The 22,812-nt window shown below is 36.6% G+C and overlaps 1 protein-coding gene and 1 long non-coding RNA gene across 9 annotated transcripts in view; both read left to right on the top strand.

Moving 5' to 3' along the window:
• NLGN1 (neuroligin 1) overlaps positions 1–22,812 on the top strand; it is a 957,229-nt gene that overhangs the window by 498,014 nt on the left and 436,403 nt on the right. The window lies entirely within an intron of this gene.
• Positions 13,456–22,812, top strand: part of LOC132345688 (uncharacterized) — a 92,098-nt gene continuing 82,741 nt past the window's right edge. For both annotated transcript variants that reach the window (XR_009495153.1, XR_009495152.1), the window contains exon 1: positions 13,456–21,059. This is a non-coding gene — a long non-coding RNA (uncharacterized lncRNA). The remainder of the gene's footprint in view (positions 21,060–22,812) is intronic.

Raw genomic sequence — 22,812 nt, 5'->3', positions numbered from 1 at the left:
TGAAAGTCTTTTATTCTAGACATGGCTGACTTCATTGCTAGCTGTGATGTTCAGCAATAGATTCAGAGGCCGAGAGAGAGGAAGTGCTGACCAGTACAAATACATTTCAGTTTGTGAAGCATGTTGGATTATCGGAAAGTCTGTTCAGAATGCCTTTCCTAGGTTTTAGCAGATATCCTTACTTATCCATCAAAAATATCTGGTATTTACTATACACATTACCATGTGTCTCTTAAGGCCTCTTATTAAGTTATCTAAATGTATATTTGCCATTATATTTATCTCATTTGAAATTCATACTTTTAAATAAATTTATGTATGTGTATCAAAACCCCAAAACTATAAATTCCATGAAATTAGGGACCACATCTTTGAAAAAACCTAATAAAGTACATCTCACCTAGTTGTTGCCTATTGAAATAATGAATACTTAATTAGGTTGAGACAGCTTGGGGAATTAAAAAGAACTAGAAAAACATATAGGCCTAGAGGTTGGTTTTAGATAAAATTCCCTGATGGCACAGATGGCAAAGAATCTGCCTGCGATGTTGGAGAACTGGGTTCAATCCCTGGGTCAGGAAGATCCCCTGGCGAAAGGAATGGCAGCGCACTCCAGTGTTCTTGCCTGGAGAATTCCATGGACAGAGGAGCCTGGCTCTCTACAGTGCATGGGGTCGCAAAGAGTCAGAAATGACCGAAGGACTAATACTTTCACTTTAGTGCCTCATTTAGCTCAGTGTTTTCTTTTTAAGACTTTTGTATATATTTTATTGAAGTATAATTGATATACAACATTTTATTAGTCTCAGGTATACATTGTTAATGGAGAAGGAAATGGCATCCCACTCTAGTATCCTTGCCTGGGAAATCCCACGCACAGAGGATCCTGGCGGGCTACAGTCCATGGTATTGCAAAAAAGCTGGACACAACCTAGCGACTGAACAACAATAACAAGTACATCATTAAGAATTCAATATCTGTATATATTGCAAAATGTATATGACAATAAGTCTAGTTAACATCCCTCACCAGAGTTATGCTTTTTTTTTTTTTATTGTGATGGAGGCTTGGAAGATGTATTCTCTTAGCAACTCAGATGTCAATATAGTATTATTAACTAGAGTCGATATATTGTATCTTACATCCCCATGACGTATTTATTTTTTAACTGGAAGTCTGTGCCTTTTAACTTTTTTGACCCATTTGCCTTACCTCCTCAACTACTTTCCCCACCATGAGCTTTTTTTTTTTTTTAATTAAAGTATAATTGCTTTACAACGCTGTGTTGATTTCTGCTATCCAACATAAATCAGCCGTAAGAATACATATGTCCCCTCCCTCTTGAACCTCTCTCCTACCTCCTCATCCATGCCTTCAAAGTTGTCACCGAGCACTGGGTTGAGCTCCCCGTTTTATGCAGCAACTTTTCACTAGCTATCTCTTTTACACATGGTAATGTGCATGTTTCAGTGCTACTCTCTCAATTCCTCTGATCCTCTCCTTCCAAGCTTGGAGTTTTTGTTAGCTTATTTGCTTTTAGACTCCACATATAAGTGAGGTCATTGGCTTTTGTCTTCCTTTGTCTTAGCTCGGAGTTTTCTGATAATTCCAGCAAAAAGGGGAACTGTTTAATTTTGCTCTAACAGTCCAATGAAAGGAGTACTCAGGATGAGAGATTTATCTGGTTCTGAATGTAAGAATGTGTCAAGCTGGAAGACAGTTGAAACTATATAGTTTTTTGAAAGGAACAGAAACAATTTTTATGTTTCTTCTTTCTTCTGATAGCCCTCAGTGAAAATGGATAGTGTGAAATTAGATGTTTATGCACTGAGGATATTATACTGAGGAGCCACCAGAGCCAGAAAGATATTGACCATTGTTTTCCTAGGATTTAACAAAATGCCTGGCATATAAGAAGATCTCAGTAAATGCTGCTCGAGTTGAAATATCTCAATCTCAATTAAAAAGCAAGCTGGAGATAGGTCACTGATTTTTGTTCTTCAAAGCCCTACTGCTGCTAAGTCACTTCAGTCGTGTCCGACTCTGTGCGACCCCAGAGATGGCAGCCCACCAGGCTCCGCTGTCCCTGGGATTCTCCAGGCAAGAACACTGGAGTGGGTTGCCATTTCCTTCTCCAATGCATGAAAGTGAAAAGTGAAAGTGAAGTCGCTCAGTTGTGTCAAACTCTTCACGACCCCATGGACTGCAGCCCACCAGGCTCCTCTGCCCATGGAATTTTCCAGGCAAGAGTACTGGAGTGGGGTGCCATTGCCTTCTCCGTCTTCAGAGCCCTACTAGTAGCTAAACATGTATAAGATACCTGAATCCCAGATAACATGGTATGGTGGAGTCATGTCTGGACCACCATCTTGATAATATATTGATACAAGCTCTCAATTGTTTCAAACCTGCATGTTTGCTGTTAATACTTTTCATTTGATACAAGAGTGGTCTTTATAGAGACCGCAAGAGCATACATGTCCTGCTGCTTAAGGTGAGGTGTGAAATACCTAATCATTGTCTTGCTTTGGCTGGAAGTTTGGGGGACATTAACTAGAAAATGAAATTTTGAAACTTGGGTGACATTAAAATAAAACATAAATATTTATTATCCATAGAACTTTTTATTTTCAAACAATCATGGCAGTTAACTGAAATCCATGAGAAATAAATTGCTGAACAGAACCTTTGGCTTATATTTTAATCAAATGAAGACTGTTTGGAAGATCCACCAGGTGAGGCAGCGCCAGCTGCAGCCAGGGGGGCTGGGTAAGGAAACAGCGGACTGTGATCCTGGGGGCAAGGGCATGGGAAGTTGCCTCCCTCTCATGGAAGGCATTCCTCAAGAAAGTCCCCTGGTCTGCATTAAACAGGATGGCAGTTTGATTTGACTGACTGGCTAGCTCTTTAGTCTGAATTGAACACGTGGGCAATAGAAGGGTCTTTACTGTGTCTTCAGGGTGGGCCTGTGCTAACGATTGAGCAAATATGATTTAGAATGGAGTATGCATGAGTGCTCAGTCACTCAGTCGTGTCCAATTCTTTGAGACCCCATGGACTGTAGCCTTCCAGGCTCATCTGTCCATGAAATTCTCCAGGTACGAATACTGGAGTGGGTTGTCATGTCCTTCTCCAGGTGATCTTCCTGACTCAGGGGTCCAATCTGCAAGTTCTACATTGATACATTGACAGATGGATTCTTTACCACTGACTCACTGCACTACAGTCTGAACTAAAATGAAGCAAAATTTCTAGAATTACAAATGACTTCTGTACTATCTTGGCTGTGTTCTCTTTATCTCTGTAGGCAGGCAGGATTTCTGGGAAAATGCCTAAGTGATTACTGGATTTGTCCAATGATGTCTTGACTAAACAAAATTTTGTTCCTTTTTTAAGGGGAATTTATTTTTCTGCTACTTTTGCTATAGAAAAATGTTTTCACTTGGAGATTGTGTGTGTGTGTGTTAGCATGCTGCAGCTTCTTAGCTCCCTGAGGCCAACCAGAGGGTCCAGCATAGGATTCTTCAGTGTTTGGGGTGAGCCCATATGCTTCAGGGGTAGCAGAATGACTGCTCTTTTATTCCCCCACTGAGGCCCTGCAGCTTGCTTTAAGGATTTTATTGTTTGGCTTTTATTTGGCTTCTCTAAAAGTAAAGTTTTGAAGTGGGTTTTAAAGCTTATAATCTCACTAAGTATCTAGTTTATTTCTTTGCACAAAGGGCTTTTGGCTGAATAATGTCTGGAAATTTCCTTTATCCTTTGGAAGCTTTGTCTTTGGTTCTTTATCACACAGGGAGACAGAGAGGATATAGGAAAGTAGGTGAAAGAGGAAGTGAACCAGATCAGAGTGTGAGGACATTATGTCAGTTACATCAAATTACTATGAAATAACCCAAATTCCGAGGTCAACAGAGCCTGGCACATGAAGGAACTCAACTTGTTAACTGCAAAAATGTATACATTATGGATTTAAAAGATTGTAAGCTAAGGAGATGCTTTAAAAAAATTTATCAACATAATTAAAATTAGCATAGTAAAAATAATATTCAAAGGTTTTATTATAAATTATGTAAATGATGGAGTCATGTAATTCTAGCTGTTTGTGTTCTCTATTTATATAGAACAAGACATTATTTAACATCTGTGTTTTGTTTTATTGTGGAGTTTTTGTTCTTAGTAAAAGATAAATACTTACAAATATTGTAAATGTTTTTAAAGTAGTCTTTTATGCATATTAGGATGTCCTGGTCATCTGTGAAAGCCTAGTTTTCTTAAACAGTCATGACCTGGTTTCAGATATAATATTTTCTTACTTCAGCTACATATCCTGTCTCTTGGATTGCAGACTTTGGACAGTAACTCTCTTACGCTATTGGACAATCAAGAGAACCTCCAGGGTGTATAGACTGTCAGCTTTTTCACTTTTAAAAGAAGATCCTTGACACGTTTTGGTCTGACACTCGTTTGACAATGTGGTGGCTCTTTTCTCGGAACATTGTCTTTTGTTGTTGTTTAGTCACTAAGCCGTGCCTGACTCTTGCAACCCCATGGACTGTAACCTGCCAGTATCCTGTGTTCATGGGATTTTCCAGGCAAGAATACTGGAGTGGGTTGACATCTCCTCCTCCAGTGAAACTTCCTGACCCAGAGATTCAACCCACGTTTCCTGTATTGGCAGGCGAGTTCTTTACCACAGAGTCACCAGGAAAGCCAAAATGTCTTTAATGAATAAAATAAAATATTAAAAATTACAAGGAAAACCAATTATATGGAAATACAAAATATCAAAATATTTTTAAATGTAAAGCTTAAGATTATGTGGGCATTCTTATTAACACACAGAATAACAACATCTCAGTTCAGTTCAGTCGCTCAGTCGTGTCTGATTCTTTGCGACCCGATGTATCGCAGCATGCCAGGCCTCCCTGTCCATCGTCAACTCCTGGAGTTCACCCAAACTCATGGGTATCAAGTCGGTGATGCCATCCAGCCATCTCATCCTCTGTCGTCCCCTTCTCCTCCTGCCCCCAATCCCTCCCAGCATCAGGGTCTTTTCCAATGAGTCAACTCTTCACATGAGGTGGCCAGAGTATTAGAGTTTCAGCCTCAGCATCAGTCCTTCCATTGAATATCCAGGACTGGTCTTCTTTAGGATGGACTGGTTGGATTTCCTTGCAGTCCAAGGGACTTGCAAGAGTCTTCTCCAACACCACACTTCAAAAGCATCAATTCTTCGGTGCTCAGCTTTCTTCACAGTCCAACTCTCACATCCATACATGATCACTGGAAAAACCATAGCCTTGACTAGATGGACTTTTGTTGGCAAAGTAATGTCTCTGCTTTTCAATATGCTATCTAGGTTGGTCATAACTTTCCTTCCAAGGAGTAAGTGTCTTTTAATTTCATGGCTGCAGTCACCATCTGCAGTGATTTTGGAGCCCCCAAAAATAAAGTCTGACACTGTTTCCACTGTTTCCCCATCTATTTCCCATGAAGTGATGGGACCAGGTGCCATGATCTTTGTTTTCTGAATGTTGAGCTTTAAGCCAACTTTTTTACTCTCCATTTTCACTTTCATCAAGAGGCTTTTTAGTTCCTCTTCACTTCCTGCCATAAGGATGGTGTCATCTGCATATCTGAGGTTATTGATATTTCTCCCGGCAATCTTGATTCCAGCTTGTGCTTCTTCCAGCCCAGCGTTTCTCATGATGTACTCTGCATATAAGTTAAATAAGCAGGGTGACAATATACAGCCTTGACGTACTCCTTTTCCTATTTGGAACCAGTCTGTTGTTCCATGTCCAGTTCTAACTGTTGCTTCCTGACCTGCATACACATTTCTCAAGAGGCAGGTCAGGTGGTCTGGTACTCCCATCTCTTTCAGAATTTTCCACAGTTTCTTGTGATCCACACAGTCAAAGGCTTTGGCATAGTCAAGAAAGCAGAAATAAATTTTTTTTTTTTTACTCTCTTGCTTTTTCGATGATCCATCTGATGTTGGCAATTTGATCTCTGGTTCCTCTGCCTTTTCTAAAACCAGCTTGAACATCTGGAAGTTCACAGTTCACGTATTGCTGAAGCCTTGCTTTCATCTACAAGTGGTCTAATAGCAATCATCATTTCAAAGTTCTGGATGAGTATAAATATTAATAATATTTTGGCATATCTGTAATGATTATCATGTGATATGACATTACTGATTCTTTCTATTGATAATAGAATTACAGTACTTCTAATACCGCTGTGGTTTATTGCCTGCATTCAAAATGAAACACAATGCAAAATTGCAATTAGAGGATAGTGATGATAGACATATAATCTTTTTCCTTATTCAAGTTCACAGACTTAAGTTATAAACCCCTGTCATAGAGCAGTAATAACAGCATGATCTCCACTGTGTAAAAAGGTAAAGTTTTATTACTCAAATGTTTCTAATAAGATGTATGTTTTGAGTAATAAATTTGCACAGATCTATCCCCATCTCTTGATTATTCCCTTTGTGACTAGTACAGTGTTTTTGAAAGATAATGAAAGGGGGGAGCAATCTGATTATAAATAAAGAAAATCTAACCCAAGCCCTAAGGCAGTGCCCTTTTTAACTAGTGGATCTTGAAACGTTTAAGGCATACGTGCTCTAAGGCAATGCTCTACAGTCATGGTTAGTAAGTTTAGCGGATCATTGGGTTTTGGTTTTCAAAGACTAAGGAGTACTGGGGAATAAATCATGTCTTCTCAGGTATTCCTGTAGTAGAGCAAAGAGTTTTCACAAGCTTCCACAGACCCTGTCAGACTTTGCCATCTAGGACATGAGTGCCACAAGAAAAGTGCAAAAGATGTTTGGATACTGCAGGAATGTGTGATTTGGTTGAGCTGGGTTCTAAACTGAATGTTTGTGTCCCCCCAAAATTCATGTGTTGGAATCTTAACTCCTAAAGGTGGTGGTGTTAGTAGGTGGGGCCTTTGGGAAGTGATTAGGTGAGATGGAGCCTTCATGAGTGGGATAAGTGCTGTTAGAAAAGAAACTCCACAGAGCTTCCCAGCTGCTTCTACCATATAAGAATGCCAAGTCTGTGAACTGGGAGAAAAGCCCTCACCAGCCCTATTGGGTCTGACTTCTGGCCTCAAGAACTGTGAGAATTAAATTTCTGTCGTTTTTTTATGATCCACAACCTGTGGCACTTTGTTAAAGCCGCCCTAACAATCTGAGACACACCAACAGAAAATCATGAATCCACAATTATTTGTTGCACATATGGCAGTGACTTTCAGCTCCCTCTCACTTCCATTCAAACTTGACTTTCCAGGCAAAATCTGTGTCTGAAACCTTCATTCATAAGATCTGTAGTTAAGTCCTGACTCTGCAGTATATGCTGAATTTCCTTCACCTTTGGACTACTCGTTTATAAAATGTGGTCAGCCTTCTAAAAAGATTTGTTTAAAGCATCAGATGTAATAATGTACACAAAAGCCATTTATTGTAAATTGTGAAACAATGCAAATATGGGTAATAAGATGATAATAAACATAAACATACTGAACATTGTATTTGCAAATGAAAACTAATGTAGCAAGAGTTTTTATTTATTTAAAACAATTTTAAACAAAAAACAAGGCATCACTATTTTTTAATGAGAAAACACTTTGGTTTTAACCTTTCATAGTCCAAAAATATTCCTAATAATATCCTACATTTTACAGCATTGTATTTTCCATTGGTTTTAAGATATTAAACAGGCTAGGAATACTAGATGTTAGGAAACTTCTTTCTAAAATTATGACAGGAGTCCAATATTTTAATTGAATGTTTTATCTAATGGAATGACAGACTTATTTTCATATGATTAGCAAGCAAAAACTCAGACGTGACTTTGTAAATCAAATCTTACTACTCAATATGAAATTAGAAGACACTTACAAAGAATTTAGTGCAGGTCTGTCTGGGATAGATAAGAGGTTTTAAACTTTAACATGTGCCTGAAAAGCATCTCAAAAAATTCCAGAGAAAAATTTAAAAATGAAGATAGTGATTGATAAATGTGATAATATTCTAAGTATAGTAACAGTGCTGAGGAGCTAAAAAATCAAATTGATTCCTCTGGAAGGCAGTAACATATTCAGAAATGTCAAGTAGGTAGGGGTTCTTGGAGGAAACAAGATTTTTGAACAGTAGGTTATGATGCTTGTGGAAATGGGTAATTTTGACAGCACATTTGTGTTGGTTCTGTATCAGCAGGTTAAATCACTTTTACAAAATACCTTTTCCTCTTTGTAACTTAATCACTGACTATTTACATCTCACAGTTGAAATCGTTTGGGGAGCTTCATTTTACTTAAAAATTTAATTCTGATTCATTAAAATAATGTTCAGGTGTTTGCATGTATAAAACTGAAATAGTACCTTTCAATTTAGAACAACTAATGAAAGGACTAAAATTAGACAATAAGTGAAAAATTTTAGTGAGATAGTGTTGATTTAAATTGCCATGAAAGAAATATAGAGCATTGCTAAAAATAGTGTGATGTTAAAAGGTATTATATGATTCCAGAGCTAGGTCAGGAAAACATTAGATAAGCCTGGGGCATCTTGTGTTGCCAGAAAATAAAAAAGTTCTAAAAAAAAATAGGGTTTATCCAAAAGACATAGAAGCTAACCTGTAATAGCTCCCAGTGGCTGAAAGTAGACCAACTTAACCAACAAAATGAATAGCATAAATAAATATACAAAACAAGTGAATAATTTTTAGATTATACCCAAAACCTTAAATAAATATCTATAAATCCATACTGACAAAAATACATAAGTAGGTAAATGCATGAATGGGGTTGAAGTGACACCTTTTTCTAGAGAAGAATTTCAATGAATAAGTGTAGAAAGAATGAATAAGAAAATCACCATTAAACCCCAAAGTAATAATTGCTTTATTCAAGATCCACCAGTGAATGCTAAAATTGGTGAGTAAAAGTTTAAACAGATACTGGATATTTGTATAGTCTCAATGTATCCTCTCACCAAATGTGGAATTACAAAGCGAAAAAAATAGAGTTATGATAGAGAATCCTGCCAGATACTGCACTACATTAACCAAGTGATAAGGGTAACAGCATTATCAGTACAGAATCATGTGACATACCTCCACTCCACTCACTGAGAAGGGCAGAAAACCTGTCTAATATCTTTGCTACTAATACAGAAACTGAAACTAATCATGAGAAAACATTAGACAGACCAACTCATGAGTCAGTCGTGAGTTTATGAAATAACTGACCATTACTCTTCAAAGGTGTGAAGATCATAAAAGATAAAGAAAGACTGAGAAACCGTCAGAGAAGGGAGGAGGCTAAAGAGACATGACAATTAAATGCAATGTAGGGTTTTGGACTGGATTCTGAAAAAGAAAAATTATGTTAGTGAAACAAATTGGAAAACTTGGATAAATTCTGTACTGTAGGTAATAGTACTCACCCAGATAAATTTTGTACTTTTGACAAATGGTCCATGATTATATGTCAACATATACAGAACTTGAGTGTAGGATATATGGGAACTGCTATTTTTGAAACTCTTCTATTAAGTCTAAAATTATCTCAATATAATTTTTTTAAAAAGCTGTTATAATAAAACTGGCATATACAAGTGTAAGGTAATGACTAACAGTTATGCAGCAATATATGCCACGCACTATTTTAAATGCTTTACCTTTACTAGCTGGATAATGTTTAACATTTTAACTGCTATTAACATAACCATTTTAAAAATGGGAAAACTGAGGCAAAGAGGGGATACGTTTTTTCCCAGTCATCCGTTTTGATAATGGCGGACTTAGGACTTCAACTCAGGATTGTAACTCTAGAATCTGAACTCTTAAACCACTGTCCAGTGGCCAAGATAAATGACTTACCTATAAAAAAAAATACAGCTACTTCAGTGGTGTCACTTTTGTTTTAAGCGCCTTGGGAATTTATTTTAGCGTTTATACCACTTTAAAAAGTTAACCTGTGTATGCTAGCTAATGTTTGTACTTTGAAAATGTCTTTGGTATTTAAAAATTATTTAGGGTCACTAAGCTAGGTAGTTTTAAATAAAAAGTAAGGTGTGGTTTCTTAGTAATGACCCCAGCCATCTTTTGTCTTTTTATGGGTATTATTTTTAAATTTTAAAGAGATTTAATTTTGATCACCTTTCTCTAATAAAATGCACGACATGGATACTGATTTGTAACCAGATTTTTCACTAAATTTATAGCATAAATATAATAGCAATAAATACTAATCTGCATCACTTGCAATAAGAGAAGCATTTAAATCTATGAATGTTTTAGATTTCATACAATCAAGTATGTGGGTTTGGATATTTGGTGTTTTTTTAAGAAACAATACTGCTATGAAGACCCTTGTATATATACAGATGACCCTTGAATAATGAGGTTAGGGCTGCTGACACCCCATACAGTCAAAAATCAAGTATAATATATAGTTAGCCCTCTGTATTGGAAAAGGTGATGGCACCCCTCTCCAGTACTCTTGCCTGGAAAATCCCATACACAGAAAAGCCTGGTGGGCTGCAGTCCATGGTGTCGCGAAGAGTCGGACGTGACTGAGCGACTTCACTGTCACTTTTCACTTTCATGCATTGGAGAAGAAAATGGCAACCCACTCCAGTGTTCTTGCTTGGAGAATCCCAGGGACGGGGGTGCCTGGTGGGCTGCTGTCTATGGGGTCGCACAGAGTCGGACACGACTGAAACAACTTTGCAGCAGAACAGCAGCAGCCCTCTGTATATGCAGTTTCTCTGGATTCAAATTTCCAAACCTGTGGATCCAACCAAGCTTAGGTGGTAGAAATGGAAACAAATAATTATGCTATAAGTTTAGTGAAAAATCCGGTTACAAATCAGTATCCATGGCTGCGATCACCACCTGCAGTGATTTTGGAGCCCACAAAAATAAAGTCTGACACTGTTTCCACTGTTTTAGGTCCCATTACTGCATGGCAAATAGGTGGAAGTAGTGACAGATTTCCTCTTCTTGGGCTCCAAAATCACTGTGGACGGTGACTGTAGCCATGAAATCAGAAGACAATTGCTTCTTGGCAGGAAAGCAATGACAAACCTAGACAGTGTGTTGAAGAGTGGAGGCATTACTCTGTGGAAAAGGTCCATATAGTCAAAGCTATGGTCTTCCGAGTGGTCATGTACAGTTGTGATAGCTGGACTGTAAGGAAGGCAGAACCCCAAAGAATTGATGCCTTTGAACGGTGTTGCTGGAGAAGACTCCTGAATATCTCTTGGATGGCAAGGAGATCAAATCAGCCAATGTAAAGGGAGATCAACCCTAAATATTCACTGGAAGGACTGATGCTGAAGCTGAAGCTCCAGTATTTTGATCATCTGATGCAAACGGACGACTCCTTGGGAAAATCCCTGATGCTGTGACAGGTAGAGGGCAGAAGGAGAGAGTGCGTCAGAGGATGAGATGGCTGGACGGCATCCCTGATGCAATTAACATGAACTTCGGCAAACTCCAGGAGATGGGGAGGGACAGGGAAGCCTGGTGTGCTGCAGTCCATGGGGTCACAAAGAGTCAGACACAACTGAATGTCTGAACAATAACACTAGTGTCAGACACTATACTTTGTGCTAGAAGTATAGCAGACAAAAAAGAAGTTATCCTCTATACCCTAGCGTGTGTGCTAAGTTGCTTCGGTCATGCCTGACTCTGCAACACTGTGGACTGTAGCCCGCCAGGCTCCTCTGTCCATGGGATCCTCCAGGCAAGAACACTGGAGTCGGTTGCCATGCCCTCCTCCAGGGACATCTTCCTGACCCAGGGATCTAACCTTCATCTCCCTCAGCTCCTGTGTTGCAGGTAGGTTCTTCACAGCTGAGCCACCCAGGAAGCCTATCCTTTACCTTTAAGGATCTCATATTCTTTAGGATAAATGCCTGCAAGTAGAATTTTGAGTCAAAATTCTATGGATATTCCAAAAATATATGGATATTAACATATTTTGACTGCTTTGCCACATTATTGTCTAAAGAAGTTGTGGCAATTTACAATCAGAAATATTTTAAACAGTCTTGGGAAATTGATTCTCCAATATTTTCTTCTCTGTTTTTTAGATTGAATGATTTCTGTTGATCAATTTTAAAGTTCACTGAATTTTCATGATATAATAACTTAGAAATTTTATCTTAGATATTATATTTTTCAGTTCAAAAAGTTCATGTTTTGGACAGTGTCTATTTCCCAGCTGATTTACCTTATTATTCAATTAATGCTGAGTATAGTGTCTAAATCCTTGAGCAGAGTTATAATAGCAGTTTAAAATCCTCATCTATTCAATTTTACCCTGCAGTACTTCCAAATCAGTCTTCATTAGTTGCCTCTTTATTAAGTATAGATCACATTTTCCTATTCTTTTAATATAATTTGGATTATATCAATGAACATCATGAATGGCATATTGTAGAGACTCCTGATTCTGTTATGTTCTTCCAAAGATATGCATACCTTTGCAGATGTTGTCCAGTGTCTTCAGATAGTTTTGTGTGGTTTTAATTGCCAGAATTTATAGTTGTCACATTTGAGATAGTTATTCCAATAAGAGCCACTTGGCCATGGCCAGAAGCATAATTCCCATGTAAACTGATTCTTGAGAGCATTTTTCAGATGTATTTTAAAATGCTTTGAACTTTAGAATAGTATTTTGCAGACAGACCATCACTGCATAGATAAATTCTCTAGACTTTGTTTAAATTTAATTACTTTGTACCCATAGTCTATAACTAAATATGATTTTTTTCTAATTTTTAAACCTATTAATGTGTTTGATAATCCAAAGAGGTTTTCTTTCTCATGAAATTAGATCAACATTAAAAAATGATAACGTTTCATTGCCTTTACAAAGAATTCCTGCTCTGTAATTGACAAGAATTTTCTAGGGGAGATGGAATTAGAAATAGATTTTTTAAAAATTAAAAATAAGGCAGAAAAATCAGACAGAAGAAATCAACTTTGATTTATGACTTTTTTTCCTTGCACCCAATTTCTATTTCTGGGCATGCTCAAACCACCTGTCCTAATCTTAAGGTTTTACCCTTATGTGCTATTTGTAATGCAGCATATTAGAATATAGATTGTTTCAGATTTATAGCCTGCCCTACATCTGTTCATAGTGATCTTCAGGTAAAAAATAGAAATATAGTACTTTCTGTACTGTCTACTAATATATTGTTAACAGTGAACGATAGGAAGTCTGATTTAGGTTACTTAATAAGGAATGACTAACTTTGCCATGAGCTGAAATTTTTATACCCACATATACCCATAATACACGGAGGAAACTGAAAGGAAGTTTCCTGCATATATATATATATATATATATATATATATATATATATATATATGCAGGATATATATATATACATACATACATACATACATAAGACCCTACATTCTATCTGTACACTTATTTTTATCTCATATAAATTAAAATCAGATCAACACATATATAATCTATCAGTGCAATAAAAGTCAGCTGAACTGTCACAGTGTTCATGGAATCTGAAGATCAGCCCTATGGAATCTAGCAAATATTAATGTTTTACTGTGAAATTATGTTATGCCTTTTCCCCGACCTCAATTTTATTCTTAAAACTGGTTTCTAAAATCAACTCCCCACACAATGTAGAACAATATTCATATCCTGTGTTCTGTTATTTTTTCATAAATATATCTATCCAGCTCATTTGAAGCACTTTATTTAAAGGAGAGTAAAAGTATTTGTATTAAGTATAGTATGTGATTGAGAAGTGAAAGAATGCATTTATTTTCACTGCTATATTATAGTTTGAAAGTAAAGGAAATATTTTAAGGTATATTGCAAAGCTAAAATATTTAACATGATAAATGCTATATGGTCAGCCTAGAAATAGATCCTGTTACATGTAAGAATCTGATATATGTATCATATTAAATACATGATAAATAGGAATTTTAAATCATTAATAAAAAGAAGGTCATTTAATAAGTGATTAAGGGATAATTATCTAAAGGAAATAAAATGTATGTCACCCATTGTCAATTCACTAAATATTCAGTTAAACACTTGAATATTTTTAAAATGTTAAAAATCAAAACTCAGGAAACAGAGAAAACACAGGGAAGAAATAAACTGCAGAGAAAAATTTAATTTTTTGAGATATAACTTTTAGCAAATATTAAAAAATACATATCTTCATTACCAAAGCATTCAGATATTGAAATATATTAAATTTCAGAAGATAAATGGACAAAGACATTATATAATCACTACTAAAAATGTAATTAATTAATCTATAAGAAAAATTCAACCCTTCTATATTTAAAGACCTGTACATTGAAATAACATTAAAGATCTATTTCCAGTCCCCAAATCAGTAACTGTTAAATAATAATAATAATAATATCATATAGTAAATGGTATACTGTTATTGGTAAAACATTTTTTAGAGAGTAATTGGAAATTTGTACCAGAAATCATATACATAATAACCTTACTTATTATTATTTCCTTTCAAAGAATGCATTAATAGAAAAGAATCCAAAATATGAAAAAAATATACTGTATGGATTTTTTTTTTCCAATGTTACTTAAGACAGAAGTATTTAATATCACCTAGAGGCCATAGCTCAGACAGTAAAGAATCTGCCAGCAATGTAGGAGACCCAGGTTGGATCCCTAGGTCTGGAAGGTCAACTGGAGAAGGGAATGGCATCCACTCCAGTATTCTTGCCTAGAGAATTCCATGGACAGAGGAACCTGGCAGGGTACAGTCCATGAGGTCATAAAGAGTTGGACACGACTGAGTGACTAACGCTTTCACTTTCACTAGAAGCCATCAATAGTGAATTATTCAGGTAAGTTATGGTACATCCACATAGGCTCCTATGCAGCCATTACAAATAATGGTCACTAAACCCTGTAAGATCATGGCCTCTTGTTTATTATATAATGCAAAATGAAATATCAGCATATAAAATGATAAAAACAGAATTATTATATCTATGTAAAAGAAGGACACTTAAAAATAAAATGAAAGTAAATATCTCTAAACTGTGAAATTATGTACATTATGGAGACACCATGAGTAATTTTTTACTCCCTTCTTCTACTGCTCAAATTTACTCTTATTTGAATATTACTCTTTAACTACAAAAACAACAGCTAAGTATACAATTTTAAAAATTTGCATCTTAGTACCAGATATACCCTAATGTGTATTCTACATTTTTAATAGTTTCATCAGTTTTACCAATTATTATTTGTCTTTACTTATGAGGACAAAGGAGCTTCACTGATAGCTCAGTTGGTAAAGAATCTGTCTGCAGTATGGGAGCCTTGAGTTCAATCACTGGCTTGGGAAGATTTCCCTGGAGAAGGGCAAGGCTACCCACTCCAGTATCCTGGTTTGGGAAATTCCATGGACTGTATAGTCCACGAGGTCGCAAAGAGTCAGACATGATTGAGTGATCTTCACTTTCGTGTTTACCTTCACTTTCATGAGGACAAAGAGTATTCAACAGGAGGCAAGTGCAGACAACCCTCTGGTTCTCAAGATTTCCATAGCACATAAATTATAAACAGCCATTCCTTTCTCCAGGGGATCTTCCCAACCCAGGGATCAAACCTGAGTCTCCTGCTAAAGGCAGAGTCTTTACCATCTGAGCCACCAGGGAAGCCTCCATAAACTGTACATAGAGCAAAAATATTTTAGAAGCAAAAATAATTTTAATAATTCATTTTACCAGTAAAATCTAAAATATGGATGAGTCTAAGGATCAAAATGACAGACAAAATTCTTCAGCTATATAAATATAGACTTGGTGTCTCAACTCAGAAAATTCCTGGATAAAAAGTCGTGTCCTGCCTTCACAGTAAGTGAAGTAATATGTGCATGACCAGAGACAATTCAAACTAATAAAAATACCCGTCAACCCCCTGCATGCTTTTGCAATCATGCCATATTTATGATTCTCTTCATTCTGCAAAATAGACTAAACATAGAAGAATTCAAGGGAAAATGTATTTTTAAAAATATGGCTCTCTTATCTGATTAGATTTCACAGTTTTTCAGAGACAAAATGTTTTTACACTTCTTTGTCACCAGAATAAGTCTTGAGGTATTAGCCATCCAGTGTGTTTATCAAAAGTTGAATAGTCAAAATTCATCATTACCATTTATTTCTTAAGGCATAGATTCTTCATCTCATTTCGGGCAAAATGCATTTCTTCATAATCTTTAAACAATATTGTCTTGGAAAGATTGAAGACACCATCCAAGAGTGGGAATATATACTTTTCTGATTCTCAGGACTTGATCACATTTAAGAAACTTTAATTGGGGGGACTCTAGTTTCATTTCTTAGATCACAGTAGCTTTGGAAGCCTAAAGAGTTCAAAATTCACATCTCATACATATTTTCTCAATTTTGTTTCCTTATCTTCTTTCACCACTGGAGCTAAATGCTGACTGTAAAGTCAGAATCCAGTCAAAATGTGGACTTAACATGTTTAGTAATCATGATAAAATTATTTGGTAAATTTTGTCTAAAATATCAAATATTGTATATTTAGAGCTGGAACAAGTCATGAAAATTGTCACCTAGTTACCATTCTCCACCTCACTAAAATTTTGAAAGCTTTAAGTGACTTACTGAAGGACTGTAGCTAATTAGAGGCAATGTTCTGACAGAAAACCCATATCTCTCAACTCCTGTTCAGTGCTCTATCCAATACTTTATGTTGCTACTGAGGACAATTTTAATTCTAATTTTCCATGGCTAGATTTAAAGCACAATCATTTTCAAAATATACTAGGGAAACATATTTTTTTTTTATTTCTAAAGATAACCAGCTCCAAAGTAGATTTTCCCATTTTATCTTATTTTAATAACTATTTTTTAATTATTAATCTGCTTTTATAAAAATGTCACTCTGAAGATTCAAAACAAAAATAACATTACAAAAACACTTTGACCACTACTGTCATCACCAAAATATGCATTCTTTTCAATGAAGTAATTTATAAACTTTAGTTAGAACTTTCTAAGTGATTTTTTAACTGATATTCTAAGTATATCTCATTCCTTAAGGTAATGCAGATATTTAGCATCAGCAGAAAATATTTATTGCCAGTGACAGTGGAACATGTTGGTGTATGTGATCTGCATACACGAGGCAGGGAATAAAATCTTTGTGATTCACAATACCCTCTTTATTCTATTCCCAGGACTCTCAATTATCAGCATATCTGAACCTCCCAGTCTGATAATAATTGATTTAATAATAGCTATCCTAAAGCAAAATAAGATACTGAAGTGCTTCTTAATATCACAGATAAACTAAATAGTGTTGAACATATTTTTGTGTTATGCTCATTTCAATATAGGCTAATCTTTTAAATATATAGTGAATGTATATTATACTACGAAATTTTATGAATATGATTCCTCAGAACTTCTAAAATAGTAGATAGCAGAAAGTTTTTATGAAGTGTGTTTTTCTCTACATTATATTACTACATGGTTTTTGTTTTCAGGTATTGAAGAGGGCATTGTGATTTTGAGGAGTATTTCAACTCTGCAATGTCCCAATTAAAACCAAGACTCAGAAGTCAGCCCTCCTTTCAATACCTCATTTGTCATTTGTGCATGGATTATTGACAGCAAATCACTTACAAGACATGCACAAAGACAGGGTTGTCATGAGTTAGTTGTTAATCAACTGCTCTGGCTGGAAACTTCCTCTGATTAGGGCAGAATACTACATTTCACAACAGCTATAGAAATATTTTGTTTGTATTCACTATTTGCATGTAGAATCATTTTGAAACTAAAATTGAAGGCTTCTAATTTTGTGCAGAATGACAGCTATGTATTTCCATAAATGTCTGAGCATTTTGATATAAAACTATTATTTCTCATCTGAAGTCATAATTGTTCAGTGTGAAAGTAGGACATGGGGATGAATAATAATAATAATTTGCCTTTCTGAGATCATGGCAATAATAAGCATGATTTTCAGAGCTGCATATAAGCAAAAGGAGCTTTGACTATAGGCAGCATGACAAGATGGTTATTGAGGGGAGGCTTGTGAATTGCTGACAGGTGAGTTACCCATCTTTGAGGCCATCTTGCTTCTCTGTCCTTTTTTCTATATAACTGCAGTCTCTAGCCAGCTACCTGCCACTGCTTTACTGGAGACTGCGACAAAGAAAGCAAAACAGAGCCAGAGTAGTAATCCAAAGGGTTAATTTAATACGTTTTATTATAAAGCTTGATGGCATGACCATTTAGTTGTGACATGCCAATTTTTCAAGCAATCTGTTTCTGTTTAGAAGGATCCATTTCTCTGGGTTGTCAAGAAGTAAAAAGATTTTTTTTGTTGTTGTTAAATGATGTTTTAAATCCTGCCAATTTTATGTTTAAAAAAGGTAGCTAAGATGGTTGAGACTGAAAGACAGTGAAACATGAAAAGGAATAAAAGACCCCAGCAAACATAAGGTCTGGCAACAGCCATGATAGTTGTTTGGCTGCCAGTAGCAGTAATAAGGACTAGTTGTACTGGTTGAGAAAGCTGTTTAATTCAGAAGCATCCAACAAAATACACACCCTTTGAAAGAGATATGGTGTATAAATTTACACTTTGAAAAGCACCATCACTAACTCCAATTCTGAATGATTCAAAAAAAAAAATTTGAATTCTTCAGTCTCATAGAGATAAGAAAGAGCGTGTTGAATTGCAGAAATCAGGAGATTTTGCCAAAAATAAAATGTTCATTGTTTTTGTGTATGTGTGCATGAGCATGTGTCTGTATGTGTTTAAGTAAAATTGTATGAGTTTATTTGGGCTCAGTATCATTTTTCTGGTGACGAAGTAATCATTTTCAGTTACTCCACTTAGCTATAACGTGTATAGAGTAGAAATCTGCAACCAAGCTGTCCCCTTTAGCATTCTGTGTTAACCTGGACTGTGAGAGGAAATTCCCTTTTAAAAGTGATAGTATTACCATTCACACAGGAAACTGTCTTTCATGTGTTCAGACCCCAAAACTGACCCTCATTCCTAGGACCTAGCCTTTAGATTTTCAGAGAATGGTGAGAGGTTTGTTCAGAACCACCCACACATGCTTGTCTGTTTCTTGAGTGATCAACAGAATGCATTGTGAAAAGGCTGCCTGGATCAGAGATGGAGCCTGTGCCTTGGATACAGAGATGTGAGATGCTCCTCAGTGCAAAATCTCACTGACGTTTATGGATATTGCATTAGCATCGTGCACAAAATGTTCAACTGTCTTACTCTTGAACCCTTCTCCCTGACCCCAGACAAATGCTTTCTGGAGATATAAATGTGTGAAAGGTGGTCATCTATATAAACCTGAAGAAATACACAGAGATAGCATTGGAGGAAAATTGTTATTGCACTCTGATCTTGAAAGAAAATTGATTTATTACTATGAAATAACAAAGTACTCTTAAGGCTAAAACCTTTTTTGCCCTATTTCAACCTGACGAAAAGGTTTACTTTCAAGTTATAAACCCATCCAAAATGTGGCCTCTAATGGAAAATCTGAGAGCTCCTTCACATGGCAGTAGGAACCCCTGCACAAATAAAAGACTTCATTAAAATATGGTCAGATTCTGTGTGCTACAGCAATTTTCAGCTACAGATAGAAAAGGAATTGGTTGCACCTGTAATGAGAGTTGAATTAAATAACCTTGGGAAAAAATTATAAGGAAATTAAATATTGAATCCTTCATCATTGAGTATTTATTTTGAAGTGGATAATGTATAGACTGAAGAAGAGAAGAGTGGAGATAGGCAGGCATGGCCTCTTTTCTGTTTATTTCTCCTGCTCAGGACCTATTCTCCTACCGGAGCCTCACCTCCAAGTCTAGTTCTGTGAAAAAACAGGGTGATACAGGACCACTTGTTCCACATAACACATAGATGCTTGAAAAGTTGATAGGTGATGTCAGTAAAGCACTGTAAGCTTTATGGACACAGTAGTAATATTGTACACTATGTGTTCTTTGAGCTGTTGATCAGATGCAATGGCCTAAATAACCAAAAGTAGCAAATGCATTTGTTGATCTCTCGTTTCCCAGTTTGGAGCATTGTAGGCTAATAATATCTCCCAAGATTCTCTTTAACCTGATGTGGTATTTTGTTGGATGTTCAAGTTATCTGAATAATCTGAAAAATCATTTAAAATATTTATAGAGAAAAAGCCTTTCAAATCCCTGCAGAATATTGCATTTGGTCAAAGCACAGCCCTAAAATAATTTCTCTTTTTTCTGTACATGATATCTTTGCCCAGTACATCCCTCTTCTGCTAATGCCTAGTTTGACTTTATCTTTTCCAACAAAATTCCCAAATCCAATTTTTTTCTAGCTGAAAAATCCACAAATGTTTAACAGCAGGAATGATTTACTCCTGGCCAATGTTCAGGGCCATTTTCCAAGCTCCCTAGCACAATCCCAAAATTTACCAGGACAGTGACTGTGAGTGGCCCCCACTGAGGGATCCTGGGGACTCTTCTGAAATCCAACATATTCAAATTTAGAAAGGTTGGTCCTTTCCAATACCCAGTGTTCCACTGAAATCTAATTATACTATCCCTAAATAAACCCTCCAGCTCTGTCCTAATCAAGTCACAATAATGCCCATCATGCAGAAAAGACCAAATTGCTTCTAGCACACTGCCTCACACCTAGCAGTGAGTAATAAATACTTGATGAATGAATATGCAGGAAAGTGCACTAAATAGCAGAATATTCTACGTCCAAGGTCATAGCAATTATGTTTTGGAAGCAGGCTTCATGGGGAAGTAAGTCACCTGTATAAGTGTTCTACTGAATCACATAGAAGAAATAGTTTGTTTGTTTTTTTTTTTTTAATCACGGAAATGTGAGAGATATCATTTATTTTCACTTTATCAGTATTTACTTATTTTAAATAGGGGTTTTCCTGGTGGCTCAGATGGTAAAGAATCTGCATGGAATGCAGGAGATTCAGGTATGATCCCTGGGTTGGGAATATCCTCTGGAGGAGGAAATGGCAACCCACTCCAGTATTCTTGCCTGAAAAATCCCACGGACAGAGGAACCTAGCGAGCTACAGTCCAGGGGTTCACAAAGAGTCAGACACGACTGAGCGATTAACACTACTTTAAATATATTTTACAACAGAGTTTTATACACATATTTAAATATATTTCTTTGCAATTGCCTTATTTTTATGTATTTTCATTTTTAGTTACCATTGTTTCATTGCTTGGACCTGTGAATACAGGCTGCTTTATAAGTTTCTATAACATGGTATCCAACAGTTCCTGCCATCTATGTTTTCATTTTATGCAGCTTCTGTTTTCAGATATTATGCATTCTTTCTAAATGTGGGTTGGCCAAATGAAGGTTGAGAGGAACAAAACAGTATTAGAATTTTCCTGTACATGTTTGGTATACATCATTTTCTTTCTACCTTCAGAAGAGCACTGTTAAGTAACTAATTGTAGCCCCAGTTTATAGATGAGAAAAATGAGTTTCAAAAAGTGTATAACTTCCCACTGTCAGCACTGTATTCAGAACTTGGAAAAGACAAAGCAAAAAAAGAAAATGACAGTTAAGAAATGAGAAGTAATAGCATCTATTGATTGGAACACTTCCTATGATTTCCACATTGCTATACTATTGTGGGGTTCCTGCCCAGGTCTGTATCCCAGTTATGGTTCAGGAACCATGGGGCAGGGAAATGTGAGGTGACTCAGTATGGTGACTGCAGCAGCTAGAGGGGGAGGGTAGTGAAGACTGCCAAAAGAGTCACTGCCGTAACAGGCAGGGAGCTCTTAAGCTGCCTCAGAAGAAATATTGTTCTTGACAGCCTTAACAGTAGATGGCGATGTTGTACTGCCTTGTAAATTTGGGGAATCCCCCCCCCCCACCCCCCGCCTTTTTTAAATATCTGAACTGAATCTGTATTAAGTCAGTTCAGTTTAGTTCAGTCACTCAGTCGTGTCCGACTCTTTGCGACCCCGTGAATCACAGCACACCAGGCCTCCCTGTCCATCACCAACTCCTGGAGTTCACTCAAACTCATGTCCATCAAGTCGGTGATGCCATCCAGCCATCTCATCCTCTGTCGTCCCCTTCTCCTCCTGCCCCCAATCCCTCCTTACATCAGGGTCTTTTCCAATGAGTCAACTCTTCTCATGAGGTGGCCAAAGTATTGGAGTTTCAGCTTCAGCATCAGTCCTCCCAATTAACACCCAGGACTGATCTCCTTTAGGATGGACTGGTTGGATCTCCTTGCAGTCCAAGGGACTCTGAAGAGTCTTCTCCAATACCACACTTCAAAAGCATCAATTCTTCGACGCTCAGCTTTCTTCATAGTCCAACTCTCACATCCATACATGACCACTGGAAAAACCATAGCCTTGACTAGATGGACCTTAGTTGTCAAGGTAATATCTCTTCTTTTCAATATCCTATCTAGGTTGGTCATAACTTTCCTTCCAAGGAGTGTCTTTTAATTTCATGGCTGCCATCACCATCTGCAGTGATTTTGGTGCCCCCCAAAATAATGTCTGACACTGTTTCCACTGTTTCCCTATCTATTTGCCATGAAGTGATGGGACCAGATGCCATGATCTTCATTTTCTGAATGTTGAGCTTTAAGCCAACTTTTTCACTCTCCTCTTTCACTTTCATCAAGAGGCTTTTTAGTTCCTCTTGACTTTCTTTCATAAGGGTGGTGTCATCTGTATATCTGA

This window comes from Bos taurus, chromosome 1 (genome assembly GCF_002263795.3).
Source record: "Bos taurus isolate L1 Dominette 01449 registration number 42190680 breed Hereford chromosome 1, ARS-UCD2.0, whole genome shotgun sequence".
In the NCBI taxonomy this organism is placed as follows: domain Eukaryota; kingdom Metazoa; phylum Chordata; class Mammalia; order Artiodactyla; family Bovidae; genus Bos; species Bos taurus.
Note: the sequence above shows the minus strand (reverse complement) of the source record. Positions and strands in the feature narration are given on the sequence as shown.